This window comes from Hordeum vulgare, chromosome 3H (assembly GCF_904849725.1).
Source record: "Hordeum vulgare subsp. vulgare chromosome 3H, MorexV3_pseudomolecules_assembly, whole genome shotgun sequence".
Lineage (NCBI taxonomy): Eukaryota > Viridiplantae > Streptophyta > Magnoliopsida > Poales > Poaceae > Hordeum > Hordeum vulgare.
This window is the reverse complement of record NC_058520.1, coordinates 381,266,202-381,286,707: the sequence shown is the minus strand read 5'-3', so window position 1 is coordinate 381,286,707 and position 20,506 is coordinate 381,266,202.

The following is a 20,506-nucleotide window of genomic DNA, read 5'->3' as shown; positions in this document are numbered from 1 at the left end:
AAAATTTCAGAATTTTTGGTGGAGTTTAAGGCAGGTTTGAATCAAAAATGGGTTTCTTGGGTTAAACTTCAGTCAAACCAAATTTGCAATTTTCAAACTTGATGTCCCAAAGTTTTTGCTGGAATAGGTTGAGGATACTAAGGACTACAAACAACCAAAGTTTGGGGTCAAGATTCCAAAGGAAAAAGGAAGTTCCTTTGAAATTTTTTTGAAGCTCAAACTGATTACAGAATTTCCCATATTAGCAAAAAATAATTGGGGTGATCCAACCCTTCTAAATCTTTGGAAAACTTTCAAAAATAATCTGAGGGATTAGGAGAGGAGTAAAAATATTTAAAAATAGAATGTTGATTAATTCTCTTTGAAGAATTAATAAATAAGCTTATGAATAAAAATACTAATCAAAATAAAAGTAATCCAATTTAAGAATAAAATAAATATTCTTTTAACCATTTCATTTATGAGAAAGGCCAAGAGAATACTTCCGAATTTGTTTGGTGGAGAAGAAGCTCAAAAGTTTTCTCTCATGGAGATTAGCAAGAAAACTTCCAAGTTCTTGTCAAGTCAAAAGTTTAAAAATTCTAAGGAAATACAGAAAATAAAAGTTAAAAATCTTGGGTGTTACAGTTTCCCATGCGAGAACACAGCCCCCGCCTCGCCGGAGTTCCGCCCCAAGCCGAATCTCGAGGAGCTCGTGGAGCTCGCACCTGTCACCCCCACGCCCAGCCGGTACCACCAAGCTTCGCTGGAGCCCCCTCCTCCGCCTGGACCCCTCCACCACCGTTTTAGTCCGCTGAAACACCCCAACCACCACCACCACCTTCAGCCATCGCCGGGGAACTCGCTGGAGCTTCTCCAGCCACGGTGAGCCCCATCCTTCTCCCTGCACCGCTAGATCTCCAGCGTACGGTTCAGATTAGAATGAACGTACCCCTTCGGTTTATTTAGAAAACCCCGATTTTTCTGTTAGTAATTTTTTTAACCAAAACGTTATGTTTTAATTTTCGTCCATTCGTTAGTTAGCCTCCTCAGCGCACCTCCTAGCCAGTAGCACATCGCCACGTGGCACCCCCTTCACTAGCTAACACTTTTATTTCTGCTGCTGTTATTAAAAATAGGAAACTTTCTGTTTTGTTTTGGCTTTAACTTTTATTCTATAAATCCAAATTAGATGATTATTTTTTGCATTGGATCACAATTTTTATGTAGTTTCTGTATATATAAAATTTGTCCATGTTTGACTATTTAAATTTTGAGTTTAAACATATTTGGTTTAAACCTTGTTTTGTGAATATCGGGAGTTTAAAAATAGATTTTGAGTTCATTCTTTTTCTACCGATCACTAGTGACATTATTTATTAGTGGGTTTAATTTTAAAAAATGTAGGATAATTCAATTTAGGGTTTTAAGCAAAACAGATTCTGTTTTAGCTCTGTTTAGTTTTCTTGGCATTTCTTTTGTATTAATTGTTCTTAATTTATTTTCTTTTGTAATTTTGACAAGTTACATTTTGTTTTCTGATACTTACGAGTAACTTTTCAACAACAACCAAATTTTATTTTATTTATTCTTATTTGTTTGCACAGAATCAATTCTAGTTCTATAATAACTTACAAATTGATTTCATTGCTAGTTTGATTTCCTATTTGAAAATACTTTCAAAATGATATTTTTTTGGAAATCTTACTTTCTGTTATCTTAGTTATTTTATAATTTTTTTCTGTTATTTTACTATTTTAGTATTTTATTTGCTGTTAAGTTTAATTAGGACCAAAAACTATTTTGTGTTGTTGTAGTAGAAGACTCATAGCTATTCTTTGAAGTTTCTTTTGGATTCTTTTTTGATTTTATCTTATTAATCTTATTGCATCAATTGCAATTGTTGTTTTTCTATGGATTGTTAGGATGATTGATAGTATGATTGCTTATGTGAATACTATGTTTGATTATATAGATTTCGTCGGAGAGTGACGAATAGTTCTATCAAGTTATTTTCCTGTGAGCGATATCTATCTTTATCAACCCTACTAGGCAAGTTCACATTGATCATAATTTACCTATCATTTTATTGCATTAGATCAACCTTCTCCGCCCATTGCATGCAAGGTAGGTACTTGCAAATTGTGGGTCTTGAGTAGTATATTGTGATAGGCACCCCTAAAACCTTGTTACTTTGGCCGGGACATTATTTTGCTATGCTTATAGTTGACGGGGTCTGGTTGAGTGTTTATCATGAGTGCCGTGAGAACTTAATAAGCAAGACCTGAATACTTCAAGACTTTCTAGACACGATGATGCAATGTAACTCTGGGTGAAGGACGGTTTAGATGGGCTCTCTAGAGAAACCAGTGGATGACCCGGGATGCATGGGGAACTGCCATGACATCTTGCGGAAAGCTTCACCCAGGTACAAAGAGATGGATGGATAATTCAAGACCAGAGGCTTACCTGCACAGCCACAAGTCATTATGGGTTGTGGCTTGGTTGGACATTGTGGTGACTCTGGACGGGCGGTGCTACGAGATGTAGAAGAACGGTAGGATTGGACGTGCACCGACAGTGGCTCATAGGAACCCTTTGGAAGACCATGTTTTGATCATCCGGTTCTCAAACACCCTGAAGTGTCAGGACTCCAACGGAGGCGATCAAATCTTGTGGGGAACATGTGCAAAACTCTACAGAGTACTCAAACCTAATCGATTAGCCGTGTCCACGGTCATGGACAACTTGAGCCAAAGGAACTGAAGCTATCTGGAATTCTCAACACCATTAACTTATTGATGTGGGTAATATTGATAACTTGGGTATGAGAAATGGTTGATGGAACCTTCTCATTAACAACCAACAATGTTGTAAATTTTGCTTTTACCTCTCTTTTGTTGTAGGAAAAATTTGCTTTACGCAAAACTTTAACTACAACCCCACTTGGCATATATGCATTTAGTATAGATGATATTTTCACCACTCTCTTTTGTGACTTGCCGGAATATTCAATATGCTAACCTACACGACTGCAATGTCTTATGTTGCAGATACTTTCTTCGACGAGTTAGAGTACGATTCAGGGTTATGGTATGCACTCAACTTTCCATTGGTGTTTATTGGGACTCTAGTCCCTTGACTGTTTCCGCTGAGATTTTGAGGTATATATCAATTTTACGTTATTTACATGTGATTGCACTTTGATATATACATTAATTGATGTACTGTGTGTGCCAGCATATTGATCTAGGGATGGCACAGATACACAGAGGCTTGACTTTTTTGAGTCAGGTTGCTACAGATATGGTATCAGAGAACATGTTGACTGTAGGATGTAACCCTAGGAAATGGCTTAGAAATAGAAAGACCTTGGTATGAACACATTTTGTTTTCACTACTCTCGTACCTCTTAATTCTTTTATCGAACATTTCCTATTTCAAAAATATAGATGGAGAGCTACACCCTGAATGAGAGAGAGCACTACGAAGATGTTCTTGGAGGCCCATTTCTTATGGAGCTGGTACATATGATGAAGCTGCCGATACCTGAGATCAAGGTGACCAAGAGGAAGTCCGGATTTTGGGGTGTCAGAACTGAAATTTTTGGACGTAAAGAAGACCCCAAGACTGAAGACATCAACTATGGCAAATTGACCCATGACTGTGATATGGGCATGAACACTGTTGTTCATGATGCTATCGCACGTTTGAGCTATCGTCATCGTGTTGAGTTGGGTACTCACTACCTTGGAAGGCTTAGGTGGCAGAAGCCTGAGGGAGCACACATCATCCTGACAGACGAGCAGAAGGTGAATTTTTCACCTATATTAGTGTATAATCAAGAACTGGAACATTATATCAAGAACCTTCAGATGGACATTCTCTCAGAACTGTTTGAGAATGACGCACTCCGTGAGAGTCTCAAGGCCGAGAAACTGAAGGTAACCAATGTGAAGAAACACGATCCCAAGATTCAGAAGCTTCGTCAAGACTTGAAGAATAGTCAAGCCATGGCACATGCTGGTGATGTTGAAATCCAGAAGCTCAAGAACCAACTCCTGGAACTACAAGGACGACATCGGAAAATCTGCATCAACAGGGAATATCTGGCAGAAGAACTTGAGAAGATCGAGCCTGACCAGAAGAAGCCCACTGATGATGAAGACATGATATGAGCTAGCTTAGTAGTAGTAGCCCCACCATTAGAGAAATAAAGATGAACGTTATTGCGTATTGTGTGATCGACCATACCAACCTTATGTGGGTAGCGATACTATATTATTGATTGAACTTTATGAATGTGTGGATTTGATTTTATATACTTTTGTGTCTTTTTTATATCTTTTCCCTCTCTCTCTTACCCATATCATCCCAAAAACCTTGGAACCAATAGATGGCGTACGAAGCTGGACTTGTAATCTGTGGACCAATGACCCAGCTGGAAGTTGAGCTATGGATTCAGAACATGGAGAACCACTTTGGGAGCAATTTGATTTCAAGGAAGTATGAAGTGGCACACGCTCTTCAGTACTTTACCCAAGGTGCTGATATCTGGTGGAAAATGCATCATGCCATACAAGGATTTAGTGGAGCAGAAACCTGGGACGAATTCAAGAATACTCTATTAAGACCCTGTATGATTCAAAAGTGCTATGATAACCTGGTGAAGAATCCTTGTGCATGCAAAATCTATGGAGAAATAGGACACACCCAGGAATAACACAAGGAAGGATGCCCTCATTGTGAAGAGAATCACCCAGCGGAGGAATGCCCAACTAGTTAGGTGACTTGTTTCTTGTGTGAAGGAACCACCCACTACCCAACTCAGTGTCACATTTACCCCAAGGTGCAACAAGTTGTCAAGAAGTAGAAAGAAGCAATGAAGGAAACACTCAAGAAGAAGATTTTAGAAGAACATGTGATGAAGGAAAATATTGAAGACCCTGATGGACAAGGCCTAACCAGATTTTCCTCGAATGCCTGTTACTCATGTGGAGAAGAAGGAAATATTTCAGAGGATTGCACGAAGGAGAGCCATAAATATCTGGGAGACTTCCCGACAGAAAAAGTAGAGTTTGATCCACTTGAAATAGAAGAACTGGCCAGAATGAAGGAGTCCGGAAAGAAGAGAAATTACACCAGCCAGAGTCAAATCCCTACACATAAGGACCTGAGTCATATGATATGTTTCAAGTGTAAGGAATTGGGCCACTACATCAATATGTGCCCAGGAAGGAAGCATGAAACCCATGGAGTAAAAGCAAACACCTAGAAGCCCTGAGACTTGTCGGAACTCATTTGTTTTCGTTGCAAGGATGCAGTACATTATGCTAGTAATTGTCCGCAGGGGAAGAAACCTAAAATGGAGTAGTTAAGAGTGTAACATGAAGCACTCTTGTTTTCATGAGATTATGGAGTTGAATTTTTTAATGGAAGATGCAGAGATTGTAATAACTCCATGAATCAATGGAATTTATCATGTCATGATTTCCTATGTTGAATTGTATAAGTTGTTTCTCTATGAACAAAGATCTCTGACCATTTTCAAGGATATGAGAAAATATGGTCTATGCAGGCATGAGTATATTTCATTTTAAGTGTGGTAGTAATCGGTAAACCCACATGATCGAGTGAGTAGGAATGTATCATGTATACCAAGGAGCCAAACCCACTGAATACAGTTGAAGTAAATGCTGGATCATATCAAACCATGGGGATGACAACAGAAGAATAATGTACCTTGGAATTGGAATTTTGAGGAGACATTTAATATGAGGAACAAACACTTTTATTGGTAAATAGACCAATGGCAAAAAAATGAGTTCAAGGAATTCAATACCAAGGATGCATCCCAAGATTTTCATGAAGGTTATCCTAAGAGCACGAAGGAATAAGCTATGATGGACCAACAAACGTTTTTCTTAGGAACATACGAAAACCTCAGAGTTGTGAAGTTACGATAGATGTTTTGTTCAGCTTGCAGAATCCATGGATTATCCGAACTTCATTCATGGATAAGAGAAATTATGCAAGGCTTGTGAGGGTGCCCAAGTGATAGAATACGAGATTCGCTAAACCTTATATAGAGTAATGATTTGGGTGCGCAATGGATTGATCACCATGACGACTTACTCTTATCATTCTCTTGCTATTCGAAATGGTAAATCTGAGAGACTTACCCATAGCGAGAGACGACGCTCTTTGAAGCTTTTGTTTAAGCCTTAGAACGGTATGATGAAAGCCCATGTACATGGCATTTGTTGTCACGCGTAGGAAATTTTACGGTGAGGATGAAGCCAAGACCCTTGTCACTATAGGATAACCACAAATGGTAGACCACCATGAGAATCATCGATATGTTATTTAGGATGATCACGAGACTTGTCAGATAAGAAGACCCATTGACGGAAGAAGGTTATATCCACGAAAGACATCACATTTTGAGGGAATGATATGAATATAACGGAAGAGCATCACCAAAGGAGCTAGTATGAAGAATGTGAGGAGTCTGATGCCAAGAACCAAAGGATTGTTAAAGGATTTGAGGGACCGGTAACTCTCATTTTAAGTGTGGTAGCACCCCAGCTTGCAAGAGATTGGATTTGTTAGAAGACCCCAAACCCTAACATTTTCTTTCTAGCCTCTTCGAATCTCGAGGACGAGATTCATTTTAAGTGTCGTAGATTTGTAACATGCCAAAATTTTGGAATGTTATAATAAATAGTTGACTGATGGTTTGATTGATTGAGTGATTTAATTTGAGTGAAAATTCAAAACTTTTAAAACTTTGGATTGAGAGGGAATAAAATGACTTTCCCCTTTTCCTATAAATTCAAATTCATCCATTTAAAATCAGTGAGAGGAGATAACATGACTTCTTCAACTATGCATTTTATTTGAATGATGGTGGAATTTGCATTTCTTTCGGTATTTGATTTGCATTTATTTTGGCACAAGATTTTTCACTCACAAAATGACTCACAATTATCTTGCCAAGCAAGAAAGAGGAGAGGTAAGATGAAACCCCAAAATGTGAGAAGAAAAAATGTGCCAAAAATTTTAGAAGACAAAATTAGGTTTTTATTGGATTTAAAAAAAATAATTTTTATAAAGTTTTTCTTTTGTGAAATAGAAAATGTCCACGCTGCGGGATTTTTTCTCCTGATCATTTTGGTATATAATACTTATATTTTCGGAGTACGATTTATTTTCCTTTTGTAGGTTTTCTTTCCTATCTTTAAATAAAAGGAAATTTCGTTTTTATTAGGAAAACTAACCTGGGCCCGTGCCGAATTTGGCGTGTATCCTCTTCTTCTTCCTCACAAACGTCCCTTTCCTTCTACCGTTCGAGTAGCTTTTCCTTCACCGGAGCGCACCGAATCCTCCCCGATCTCCTTGCTCCTTCCGTGTTAGCCCCTCCCGAGCCCCTATAAATACTCCCCTCCTCCCCCTCTATCCGTTCTGCCCCAAACCCCCGAGTTTCCCATGCCAGAACACAACCCCTGCCTCGCTGGAGTTCCGCCCCGAGGCGAAGCTCCAGGAGCTCGTGGAGCTGGCACCCGTCACCCCTACGTCCCGCCGGTACCACCAAACTTCGTCGGAGCCCCCCTCCTCCGCTTGGACTCCTCCGCCGCCGTTTTAGTCCACCGGAGCATGCCAACCGCCACCACCACCTTCGGCCAGCACCGACGAACTCGCCAGAGCTTCTCCAGCCATGGTGAGCCCCATCCTTCTCCCTCCACCGTTGGATCTCTAGCGTACGGTTCAGATTAGAATGAAGGTACCCCTTCGGTTTATTTAGAAACCCCTGGTTTTTTTGTTACTAATTTTTTTAACCGAAACGTTTTATTTTAATTTGCGGCCATTCTTTAGTTAGCCTCCTCAGTGCACACCTCCTAGCGAGTAGCAAATTGCCACGTGGCACCCTCGTTCACTAGCTAACACTTTTATTTGTGGTGCTGTTATTAAAAACAAGAAACTTTATGTTTTGTTTTGGCTTTAAATTTTATTCTATAAGTCAAAATTAGATTATTTTTTTGCATTGGATCACAATTTTTATGTAGTTTTTGTAGATATAAAATTTGTGCATTTTGAATATTTAAATTGTGAGTTTAAACAAATTTGGTTTAAACCTTGTTTTGTGAATATCGGGAGCTTAAAAATAGCTTTTGAGTTGATTCTTTTTGCTACTGATCACTAGTGATATTATTTATCGGTGGGTTTAATTTAAGAATTTTTAGGATATTTTAATTTAGGGTTTTAAGCAAAACAGATTCTGTTTTAGATTTTTTCAGTTTTCTTGCTATTTCTTTTGTATTAATTGTTCTTAATTTATTTTCTTTTGTAATTCTATCGAGTTATATTTTGTTTTCTGATATTTACGAGTAACTTTTCAACAAAAACAAAGTTTTATTTTATTTATTTTTATTTGTTTGCATGGAATCAATTCTAGTTCTATAATAACTTGCAAATTGATTTCATTGCTAGTTTGATTTCCTATTTGAAAATACTTTCAAAATGATATTGTTTTGGAAATTTTACTTTCTATTATATTAGTTATTTTTTATGTTATTTTACTATTTTAGTGTTTTATTTGATGTTAAGTTTAATTAGAACCAAAAACTATTTTGTGTTGTTGTAGTAGAAGACTCCATAGCTATTCTTTGAAGTTTCTTTTGGATTCTTATTTGATTTTTTCTTATTAATCTTATTGCATCAATTGCAATTGTTGTTTTGCTATGGATTGTTAGGATGATTGATAGTATGATTGCTTATGTGAATACTATGTTTGATTATATAGATTTCATCGGAGAGTGACGAATAGTTCTATCAAGTTATTTTCCTGTGAGCGATATCTATCTTCATCAACCCTACTAGGCAAGTTCACATTGATCATAATTTACCTATGGTTTTATTGCATTAGATCAACGTTCTCTACCCATTGCATGCAAGGTAGGTACTTGGAAATTGTGGGTCTTGAGTAGTATATTGTGATAGGCACCCCTAAAACCTTGTTACTTTGGCTGGGACATTATTTTGCTATGCTTATAGTTGACGGGGTCTGGTTGAGTGTTTGTCATGAGTGTTGTGAGAACTTAATAATCAAGACCTGAATACTTCAAGACTTTCAAGACCTCATGATGCAACATACCTCTGGGTGAAGGGCGGTTTAGATGGGCTCCCTGGAGAAACAAGTGGATGACCCGTGATGCATGGGGAAGTGCCATGACATCTTGCGGAAAGATTCACCCAGGCACAAAGATATGGATGGATAATTCAAGACCCGGGGCTTACCTGCACAGCCACAAGTCATTATGGGCTCTGGCTTGGTTGGACATTGTGGTGACTCTGGACGGGCGGTCCTACGAGATGTAGAAGAACGATAGGATTGAATGGGCATCGACAGTGGCTCAGAGGAACCCTTTGGAAGACCATGTTTTGATCATCCGGTTCTCAAACTCCCTGAAGTGCGAGGACTCCAACGGAGGCGATCAAATCTTGTGGGGAACATGTGCAAAACTCTGCAGAGTACTCAAACCTCATCGATTAGCCATGTCCACGGTAATGGATAACTTGAGCCAAAGGAACTGAAGCTATCAGGAATTCTCAACACCATTAACTTATTGATGTGGGTAATATTGATAACATGGGTTTGAGAAATGGTTGGTGGAACCTTCTCATTAACAACCAACAATGTAGTAAAATTTTCTTTTACCTCTCTTTTGTTGTAGGAAAAAATTGCTTTACGCAAAACTTTAACTACAACCCCACTTGCCATATATGCATTTAGTATAGATGATATTTTCACCCCTCTCTTTTGTGACTTGCCGGCATATTCAATATGCTGACCTACACGGCTGCAATGTCTTATGTTGCAGATACTTTGTTCGACGAGTAAGAGTACGATTCAGGATTACGGTGTGCACTCAACTTGCCGTTGGTGTTTATTGGGACAAAGCTCTCTTGACTGTTTTTGCTGAGATTGTGAGGTATATATCAATTTTATGTTATTTACATGTGATTGCACTTTGATATATACCTTGATGTACTGTGTGTGCCAGCATACTGATCTAGGGATGACACAGATACACATAGGTTTGACTCTTTTTGAGTCGGGTCGCTACAGCTGCATCGTTGTAAATCGGCAAGGGAGGCGAGTTGACAACGTCATTTATAATCTGTCTTGGTCGCACGGACGTGACAGTTGGCCGCATTATTTGTAAGCCGTTAAGGACGACGGGTCGGCCACGTCATTTGTTAGTCGGCGCGAACGATGAGCTGATCGCGGCATTGGAAGCCGTTGAACGAGTTTGTTGAGAAATACAACACTGATGAACACATGTGCATAATGATGCTGGCGCACGCTCCAACTCCGCAGTCGAATGACTTTTTACAATCAGCAGTTGTTTGTATAAAGAATCAATATATGCTTGATAAAATGTATAGAATGGATATCACCTAGTGATGGTCCCAAAGGAGCGAGGCGACTCGCAGCAGCAGGCCAGGGGGCGAGGCGGTTTCCGTTCCATGGTCGAGTGGGCGAGGCCATGGCAAACTACGGCGAGGCAACGTGTGCAGTGTCATGCCTCGGGGCTAACCGGTGATGCAGTGCGGTGGGCGTGGCGGCAAGGCAAGGCCGCGGTAGTGAGGCATGGAGGCGACCACGCCCCGGTGGCGGCTCATGGCGTGACTGGCAAGGCGAGGTGGAGCTGACTATTGCGGGCCGGCTCGGCAAGCGGCAGGTCTGCGACAACCTCAGGTTGACCCGCACGGCAGCACGGCGCGTGAGAGCGCAGACGCGGGTGAGCAGCGGCGAGCTGGCATGGCTTGGAGCTGTTCGTATGCACACAAGAGGTATATGATCCAGCTTTTGTCCGCCCTTGTTGAATTAGCTAAGGAAATTTCTCCATTAGGGTCACCCGTCCGTTGGTTCATGCACTTATTTTGACAGGAAAACAACCTGATGGATTGATTCCCCTCTCTTCCTTTTGTCAGTCAAACATTGAATTTTGCTCACGCGTGCACGTGCTATCTTTGTTGATTGCCGATATGGGAGCTGACATTTTGTCGGTCTAGGTAGACTTCTTTAGTTAGCAACCTCAGATAGTTACTCGTGGGCAGACGGATTAGTTCCTCCGCCGGATCTTTTACTTTTATCGGGTTCGGATAAACCTGTGGCCGAGCGGATTGAACGACGAATCTCATGGCCAGCTTTCTTGGCGACTTGTAGTGAAGGCAGGCGCGGCGGTGTCCAAGTTGGCCAGCCGGGTCGGAGCAATGAGCAAGGCAAGGTGGAGCAGCCCGGGCGGCTCAGCGATGGTGACAGACGGGTGGCTCAGCGATGTTGAGAGAAACGGCAGGTGTGAAGCGGCGAGCCGGCCGGGCGCGGGAAGAGCAGTTGTTGCAGAGCGGCGAGCCAACCGGGCGGTTTCAGGCAATGGAGGTAGTGTACGGCGGCGACGCAACCGGCGTGGGAGGAGCGTCTGCTACGGGAGGAGAAACTGGCTGGTGTCGAGTCCATGGTGAACAGCACAGTTGTGGCAAGACCGAGGAGGCGCGAGACACGATGGTAGCGACATGCACGAGGGTCGAGGCCGACTCGAGGCCAAGCCTCTGCTGCGAAGCTAACTCTGGTTGCCTTGTATGAATCAGAGTACAACTTCTTCTTGTATTCACGTGTTGATCAATAACCTTTTTTAATACGAGGGAAAGTGTAATTCCTCTGCTTTCGATCCTCGCGTGGAGTATCTAGCCTTCTTCTTTTTCTCTAACAATTCTGAACGGCGATGGCTCGGACAATAGTACTGACGGCGATTCAGAAATCACAAATGTCCTGATCTGTTTTTTCCTTGATCTAAATCTTGTATCTTCAACAACTTCACGATTCCTAGAAGAGATCCCTTCAAGAACACAAATCCATCATGCAAACAGCCCCACGATGGACGCCAAATGTCGTGGTTTTTTCACGGCATATGTCCTCGTGCAAGGACTTAGGTGTGAGGCCATCGCAACCATGTGACGGTTTGAGAGGGGTTGGTCGAAATCGAGAGACGCGAGTTTACCCAGGTTTAGCTCCTCTGATGGAGGTACAAGCCTACATCCTGCTTGTGTTTCATTGATGAAGATGAGGATCTCGATTACAAGGGTGCAGACTCGCCACCTCTAATCTCGTGGGTGTCTAATCTTTGTATCTCATGATTTGTCTTGTCTACACCTAAGTTGTGAATCTGTCCCTCTTGAGGCGCCTTACCCCTCCTTATATAAGTGGAAGGGGTATGTTTACATGTAGAGTCCTACTAGGAGTAGGAATAGGACTAGTCTCTCTTGAATCCTAATCAGGATCTTGTTTCCTTTGTGAAGGAGTCTCTCCTCTTCTTGGTCCTTCTCTTGTGAACCGGCCCTCCTGGCCACTCTATGAGCCGCCTTATGCCAGGGTGTACACCGAGCCTTGGGCCTTCGTCATTTGTCTGAGTCGCCTGTGGGGTCAAGTATAAGTCGCCCGCCAGGTAAGTGCTGAGTTGCCAGTGAGTCGCTAAGTCCTTGGCGGGTCATATTTTAAGCCGGGTTACACTGCGGGGTATATCCCCAACAGAGAGGCGAGGCTAGAACCGAGGCAGAGCACCTAGTACTGCCTGGAGCGGTAGTAACAAGCGGTAGTGCCGCACTGTGGGCGGTACTACCGCCCAGTACTACCGCAAAACTCGTCCATAAAAGTGTTCACACTTTTGGAGAGTGGTATATGCCAGAGGCACGAACAGAGCACTACCGCACTGAGCAGTACTACCGCCGGCCGGGCGGTACTACCGCTTGGAAAAATGCATGGTAGAGTTAGGCAAGGTAGGATGCTACAACAAAGCGGAAAAGGGGGGAGGAAGAAAGTGTACGTGATGATTCCACCCAGAATTTTCCAAAGCGGATTCCCTCTTAATAGTACGACTTTTCCTACGACTCAAGTCCACTGACAACGAAGCGTAAGAGCGAAAACCGTCTTCACATCAAAACACCGAGGGGCAAGAATCGTCTTTGTGCAAACCGAGGAAATACCTGAAAGGCTTATTGCACATGATTACTCCGCAAAAGTGTCATCATCAATCACCACAACTACTGGGGTTGAAATATGCCCTTACAATCTCCCCCTGTTTGGTGGACTGATGACAACACGGGATTTGCATAGGGGATAAAAAAGATAGAATGCAATCCCACAGTCTATAAAATATAGACAACCCCCCTAAGTGTGTGCATTATTTAAGAATGCTTTTGACATGCAAAGTGCACACACTAGGATCAACACTCCCCCTATATTTTATAGACATACACTACTTGTATAAATGACACAACTAAGAGTGATATAGTTGCAAGAAGTGAAGTGAGCATGATCATAAGGGCACAATTTAAGCATCTCATGAAATTAAAGACATATGATAAGGCTATGGTTGTAAAGACTAAGATGCGGCCCTTTCCGGTTTAGGGATCGAGGTCCCAAAAAGGAAAGAAGCGCATCTAAGCGTTTCGGAAGCACGATAACATAGCACATACATAATAATAGAATGACAAATAGGGATTCATCTGCCATCTCATAAATAATATCAGAGTTTACATCACGCATTTATTCAAACAAGGTAGTTCCGCTACGGACTACATAACATGAGAAAAGGCTATGCTACCCTGCATGCTTGCCCATGATCACGACCATGCCTCAGTCTTCTGGATAGTTCATGTACAGGCGGTCGTTCTCCTCATCGTACTGCCATGCCAGCTGCGTGCCATCGGGATCACCTGTGTCGGGGGTACCTGTACCTATTAGTGTGTTGAAGTAATCTGTGAGCCACAGGGACTCAACAATCTATGACCTCGGTGCCAGAACTAGTCAAGTTATTAGGTAAGGAAGGTTCAAAGTTTAGGTTGCAACATCCTAAGCATATATGGTGGCTAACTTACGTAGAACAAGTATAGAAGGTGGTATATACTAGCGATCGATGACTAGCTGATCAATAAGTGATCCTGAACACCTACTTATGTCAATCATAACCCCACCGTGTTCCCGATTGAAGAGAGGTCTTCGAAGGGGACAATCACAGTTACACACTCAGTTGGCAATTTTATTAGATTAGTTCAAGTCATCTATAACCGGATGTTAACAAATATTCCAAGTTGCCACATAACCGCGGGCACAGCTTTCCGAAAGATTAAACCCTGCAGGGGTGCTCCAACTAGTCCATCACAAACGGTCACGGGCCGCAAAGTAATCCTCTATCACGAATCTCGTGATCTCGTCAGATTCCTTAGAGGAAAACCTCAAATCTGGGGAGAACCAAAGCTTCACCGGGATTCCTATACGCAAGATATATCGCTAAGGTAAGACAAGACTAGCAGGACCTCCCGACGTGTCGACGACCCTGATAAGAGCCGCGTATCTCAGTCTCAGGACACACCGGATAAGCGAAGCATACAGTGGCCAGAGAAATCTCCCGAGTTGCCCCGGGATGGCCCCGCACGGTGCTCTAGTTTGGACCAACACTCATGAGGAGCAGTGGCCCGGGTTGTTGATTAATTCCTCGAGGTAGCTATTCCCTATGCAGATTATTATTAAGTGATTAGCAAATTAACACCAATGTTGGGTTCTGCTGGACAAGTCTTAACACTAGCGATTTATCAAGGGGGTCCCCATAACAACCCCGAATGTGTTAGGAGCGATCAGTTATGGAATCAAACACCGGTAGCCGGAAACTATGGCGGCAATAACGGAACAAAACACCCGGCTAAAGGCTAGGCCTTCTGTTATTTACCAAGTATATAGGTGCATTAATTAAATAAAATAATTAATATAATGATATCAACTCATGTTATCACATGAGACAAAGCACGTGCAACTAGCAACGCTAACACTAGTAGCTGAGCAAAGCCTACTTAGCCATTCAATATTTTCTAGGAGAAGAAAAGTGTTTGGGTTTCATGGCAATTTCAGGAGGCAATTATTTCAGTGGTAGGCAGCGAGCATATGACGAAAGAAACGTGAATCTAGTATAAAAAGTCTAGAGATGGAATCAAGGTCATATCATGTTGCTTGTGATGTCCTCAGCTTGGAACTTCTCTTGTTCGTCCTGCACGTACTCTCCCGGATCCACGTACTTGCTCTCCGATCCCGGTGCTACCCAACATAAGAATAGCATCCAATGAACAACATCACAACAAGATGCAACAAACACATGATGCATGAGAATTAAAATGAACATGCATCTCTATCCTAGCTACTAGCACAAGCATGAGAAGAAAATACAAGTTCCTGGACGGAACTGCACTCTAAGCTATCTTAACATGCATGGAGATGACATGAACAGACGCATCACGCGAAAACGATGCAAAAACATATAAAGAACGTTACGAACGGAGCTACGGATCAACCGGAAACAACGAAACAAGAATTGGAGTCCTACGGATCAAATCCAACACAACACACTCCAATGGCATACTTCTGGCATTCCCAGGTTTCCAAAACACAAAACAGACAAGTATGGATGGGGTGGTGCAAGGAATATCACCACACCATCAACTATGCACTCACAAGCATCAAAACATCAAAACAATACAATCTGCCATAAACAGCATCATAGTAGTTTGAGAGCTACATGCAAAGCACCTACCGCCACCCAAATAGTCCAAATAGGATATGTGGCAGAAGCTATTCAAAAGCTCTACAAGCATGAGAAAAAATATAATACAAAGTAGTTTCACATAGAAAGATCTACAACTACTAACTTGGACAAAAATATCAGTTTTCACGGACTTTGTGAAAATCTCAGTTTCTCACTAGCTATTTATGCTCTGAAGCATTTTGACAGCACCCAAAACAATATCTACAGGAAGCCAAATGGAATGAAAATTGATAGAGAGCTAGACAAACACAAAAGCTACAACTTTCCAGTTGGTAGAAAGGGCTGATTCCCAACACATGAACTTCTACAAGCACAACTACAAGGGAACAAAATAACAACAGTTTCTCACACTTAGTGAAAATCTGGAATTTTCAGCCACATGCCTACTTTGACTAGGCACAACTTGCACATATGAAATCCTAAGCATAAAACAAAACCAACATGCTATAGAGGGGTTCACCCTCCACTACGACAACAATGATTCATCCTCTTGGGCTCATCACATCACATGGAACCAAGCTCTAAACATGAAACAAAACAGAAATATGACATTCCCAGAAAGTGTTTCAAAGTGGAATCTGAACCCACCATTGGATTCCTGGGATGATTCTACCCCAAAAACATATATAATACATAAGCACTTGCATAGAACAAATGGGCAGAAAGCTAAGAAGAAAATAACTTGGAATCACATAGAGGTGAATAGTGCATCATCACATGTGCTTCTCCCTAGAACATTACCTACACATCCATATGCACACTATCAATACTCCAATGGTGACATGAGGGTTTAGACCTCATGTATGTGTGCCATAGCACATCACCATTCACACACACATCCTCAAGCATACCACTCACATACATACACTTCATCACATCATGCTACATACACCTACACATACAAGTAGCCACAAGTGCTAACTAGGCACATCATGCCTTGGGCATGTGTGTGACACACACTCACATATCCACTCACTCACTTATATCATCACCTACCTACACACAAAGTAAGTGGAGGGGAAACCCACCCACACACACACAAGATCAAGGGCACTTGCACCACATGAACAACTATACACACACAGACTCACACACTTGCACATCATAGTGCAAGGCTTTTCACCTATGCACAAGGGTAACCAAAACATGCATCACTCTAGCCTAGTGCAAAATACACACATACACATGATCTAGCTCACACATACCCACACATACAAAGCCTACACATGCATTCTACAAAAACTAGCAAAATAACTAGGCACACCTACTATAGTGAGGTAAATAAAACACCACATGAGTGGATCTTGTATGCCCCAGCAACTAAGCAAGCAACCAAGTGCAAAACAGAAAACAAATGGCAAAAAAAAGAAATAGGGAGGGATTCGAATCCAAGACCCCCTGTATCACAACACAGGAGCACACCACTCTGCTAGTGCCATCAGATCGACAGAACAAAGAGTCTAACTGGGTAAGTAACTCCCTACAACTACTGTGCCAATAATCCAGAAAACGAAAAGGGGTGCGCCGAGGGGATTCGAACCCCCGACCTGCCACTGCACCAAAAGACACCCACCACTCTGCTACTACTTCGCATCTTAACAGAGGAGGGGAGTAAACTCTATTGAGCAACCCCCTCCTGTATTTCCTCTGCCCGACGGTGGCCGGAACAGGGGAAGTAGCTCGCCGGCGTTACACGCTAAATTTGACTACGGCTCGTCGATGCAAGGGAATAGGGGTTCCTAGGGTTCCATTTCCCTAACTACTTCTACTCGGGAGGGCCTACATCAACGGCTCGATGATGCACGGCGGCGCCGATGATAGAAGGGGAACGACGATGACGCTACGGCCTACGCTCACGATCTGGCGACAGGAAGAGGGGGAAGGGATCTAGCTCACCCACTGGACGAGGTAGCCCGTCTGCCGGGGAGGACGTAGAGGACGAAGGGGAAGAAGTCGCGTCGAGGAAGAACGCCGGGGAGGAAGCCGCCGTCGTTGAAGTAGTGGTAGCAGGGCCGATCTCGTCATCCTAGCTGCAGGAATGGGTCCCTTGGAGATCCCGCGTGCTCGCCGTGGGGTTGGAGAGGACGCACCTGTACGGGCGCGACGACGAGGACCTCCTCAGCTTGCGGCCATGGCGGAGGAGCTCGATCCCCTTACCTGAAGCCGTCGACAGAGAGGGAGGAGGAGATGGGAAAGAGGTGGCGGCGCAAGGGGAGGAACCCTAGGCTTGCACGGACGCCAAGGGGGGTTATATGGAGGAGGAGGAGGCGAGGGACGCACGCGTCGACGTCCGTGACGGCGTCTGCTGCTGGCGCGCTGTCTCAATGACGAACTGACGGAGGAGGAAGAGGGGAACGACGTCGAGAGGAGAAAGGCCACGCGCGAGGGGAGCTGGGCGAGCTTGTGGGTGGAGGCCCACTAGGTGGCACCAGATAAGAGAGAAGTAAAACCCCCTGGGGTTTTCTAACTACAAAATAAACAGAGACAGAAATAAAGCAAAGGCAAATCTGCTGAGACTAAAAATAAAACAAAAATGCCCCTCGTCATAAGGAATTATGACCTATTTAAATAAAATGGAAAAGAAATATTTGGAGCAATTAAATAATTGCAAAACAGGATTTATTTGATCTGTTTTGTGAATATTTGCACCTTTAAGACATGGTTTCAAAACAGCAAAATCATAGCGTCATATCCACCACAAATAATACTAAAGCATGGGCATGTTTGAATCAAGGAAGGAGTAAAAGAATCTTGGCTTGAGATAAATAGAGAGGGGGGAAGTTTTGAAATCTAGTAGGAATCCACATAGCTTCCTACTTTCAAACAACACCCACACCATCACACTTAGCACCACATACCATCACTTGTCATCACACCACAACATCAATCACAAGAACAATAAATACAAATAGGCATGGATGAATGCAAAAGGGAAAACAAAACAAGGTGACACATGAAATAACACATGCATTGAGCTCTCTTATCAATGACAAGATGGACCCACATACAGAAGGTTCCAAATAAAGGCAAGTTACACTCTTGGGGCATTACAATGGTATTATATGTCTCACACCATATGGCATAGTCTCACATGAGTCTCACACACATTAAAAACGCAAACCAACATAAGTTCCACACCACACAACTTAATCTTCTAAGCAAAGCAAACGATAAAAGAGATCACGAGTGAAAAGATGAGCCATGGATGAACACTCGTGACACGAAAATCCCAACACTCCCCCCTTTGGTGGCAAGACACCAAAAAGGGCAGAGAAAACAACATGAATCCAGGAGGTGAGGTAATGCTGACACATCAATACTCAGCAAACTCAGAGCTACGCTGAACAATGAAAGGAGGAGCAGGAGAGACAGGTAACTCAGCATCGGAATCCCATGGGCAGTGGCGAGCAATCCATGTGTCCTTATGAGTGAACATATCCTCAGAACCACTCTCAATCGTTAAGCCAACATGCCTCCCAAGATCCTTGTGACGACACGCAGCGCCTTTTCGGCCGCGTGAGCCCGGTACTGACCCTTGGTCTGCATACATAAGAACTTCTTCATCTACTCCTTGAGCTTCTTAGCCCAAGAAGGTTATCCAGTGGGGGTGTAGCAGGGGAAGCAGTGTCCTCGTTAGCCACAAAATCCTCATCAGACTCATCATCAACAGAATCTTCAGCCATATCTTCAGGCACATCTTGTTCAGGGGTAGTGTGAGTAGGCCACTTGTCCTTCTTCCTAAGCTGCACAACCTTGTGAGAAACCAAGTTCCCAGATTCAAACAACTTATCAGGAAAGGTTGCTTCCCAAGTCTTCTCAATCAGATGCATCAGAAAGGGGCCATACATGGGGTACTTACGCTCAAACACCGCATAACGGAGCTCAGACCACATAACATGAGAAATATCTAGAGGCTGCACCTGAACCTTGAACTTGTGCTACTCATAGAACAGAAGCATGTCGATGCTACTACTTGAGCTTGCGTTGGTTTTCCTTTGAAGAGGAAAGGGTGAGGCAGGAAAGTCGATAAGTATTTCCCTCAGATTGTTGAGAACCAAGGTATCAATCCAGTAGGAGGAACAAGCAAGGCCCAAATCTTAGCACCTACACAAATAATCAAACACTTGCACCCAACGCTAAAAGGGGTTGTCAATCCCTTCACGGTTATTTGCAAGGATGCGATCTGATAGAGATAGATATAAAATATTGCTAGAACTAAAAGTAAAACAAAATCAAATAAATGGCAGCAATATATTTTTGGTATTTTTGGTTTATAGATCTGAAAGTATAATATGGAAAATAGACTCGGAGGCCATATGTTTCAGTAGAGGCTTCTCTCATGAAGGAAAATAATATGGCGGGTGAACAAATTACTGTCGAGCAATTGATAGAAAAGCGAATAATTATGAAGATATCCAAGACAGTGATTATGCATATAGGCATCACGTCCGTGTCAAGTAGAACGAAAAGATTATGCATCTACTACTATTACTCCACACATCGATCGACTCCTGCCTGCATCTAGAGTATTAAGTTCATGAAGAACAGAGTAACACATTAGGTAAGATGACATAATGTAGAGGGATAAACTCAAGCAATATGATGAAAACCACATCCTTTTATCCTTGATGGCAACAATGCAATACGTGCCTCGCTACCCCTACTTTGTCACTGGTTGAGGACACCGCAAGATTGAACCCAAGACTAAGCACTTCTCCCATTGCAAGAATTACCAATCTAGTTGGCCAAACCAAACCAATAACTCGAAGAGACTTGCTAAGATATGGAATCATGCATATAAGAATTCAGAGAAGATTCAAATAATATTCATAGATAATGTGAGCATAAACCACAATTCATCGGATCTCGAC